Source organism: Silurus meridionalis, chromosome 3, assembly GCF_014805685.1.
Source record: "Silurus meridionalis isolate SWU-2019-XX chromosome 3, ASM1480568v1, whole genome shotgun sequence".
Taxonomy (NCBI): Eukaryota; Metazoa; Chordata; class Actinopteri; order Siluriformes; family Siluridae; genus Silurus; species Silurus meridionalis.
This window is the reverse complement of record NC_060886.1, coordinates 31,044,904-31,046,322: the sequence shown is the minus strand read 5'-3', so window position 1 is coordinate 31,046,322 and position 1,419 is coordinate 31,044,904. Positions and strand designations below refer to the sequence as shown.

The window sequence follows — 1,419 nt, the reverse complement described above, 5'->3', positions numbered from 1 at the left end:
ATCCATCCATCCATCCATCCATCCATCCATCCATCCGTCCGTCCGTCACACTGCGGGGTTTTTTTTTTCTTTTCTTCTCTCCAGCATCAATTTTACTTCAAATAAAAAAAAAAAAAACAGCCATAATCATTTAAAATTAAGAGCTAATTAACTTCTTGTTGCCAGGTCTTGAAAAAAGAAATCACCAGGTTTTCCTCTGTGTATTTATGAACGATTAAAACAACAGATTATTATTTTTTTTGCACACTTAAAGAGGCAGCTTGGAATTTCGGAAGCCCCCTGCTGCCCACATGCAGAACTGCATTGGGAATGGAAATGCTGGAAAATCTGATTTTAGGAACTTATTCTCACTGCCTTTAAAGAAAAAGGGGGGCAGGGAAAAGTCATTCGTTCTAAGATGTGGCAGAGCTAATTTACATCTTTTTTATACCAAGATTCTCATTTCAACATCTCACTGCTCAGATTGGAATCTGCTTAAACATCTTCATGGTTAAATCAGATTGAACATTTTAAAGCTTGGATTTGATTCTTCTTCAAACTCGATGTTCAGATCAGATTACACGGTTTAACATTTTTGAGTTTAGATTGGATTTTTATTCATCATCCCAACAGTCGGACTATAGTCTGAATCAACATCATTCAGAATAGATTCTGCTTCCAGTTTTCCACACTTAGATTGGATTCTGCTTCAACATCTCTACAGTCAGATAACATTTTGCTTTAAATCTTTACACTTAGATTTTGCTTTAACAGTTTGATGCTTAGATTGGGTTCTGCTTCAGCATCTTGATGTTCAGATCAGATTACTCAGGTTAACATCTAAGATTAAATTAGGTTTTGCTTTAACATCTCTACACGCAGATTGGATTCTGCTTTAACATCTCTACACTCAGATTGGATTCTGCTTTAACATCTCAACACTCACATCTGATTCAGTTTTAATGTCTGAAAGATGTTTTAAATAAACCTGCTGTTTAAAATAGTTCACACATAATAAATAAAAGCCTCTGATACTAAGACCTACTATATATATATATATGTGTGTTTCCATATGACTGTGTGTGTGTGTGTGTGTGTGTGTGTGTGTGTGTGTTTTCACAGCTTTGAACGCAACACTCCACATCATAGCAGAACAGTTTCACCAAATTGCTTATGTAAATTATACACATTAGTCACATTTAAACCCTCCGAAGCTCCACGACGCTTCGCTTCATCGTAAATGCGTTCACACTCAGGGTTCAGGATCGATGGTACGGAAGGTAAACGTGAGGAAACCGAGCTCTCGCAAGGGGTTTTTTTAGTGACCAAGTGAAAAACTAAGGTTACATTGGATTTCATCAGAAACGAGTGAACAGAACGAACGGCCGTAATTTCAGAGAGAAAGTAACATGTACATGAGACATTTGTACTCAAGTATGG

At 36.8% G+C, this 1,419-nt stretch overlaps 1 long non-coding RNA gene across 2 annotated transcripts in view; it reads right to left on the bottom strand.

Annotated features, from left to right (window-relative positions):
• Nucleotides 1-1,419, bottom strand: part of LOC124380015 — a 503,784-nt gene that overhangs the window by 61,245 nt on the left and 441,120 nt on the right. The gene's annotated exons all lie outside the window — the stretch shown is intronic.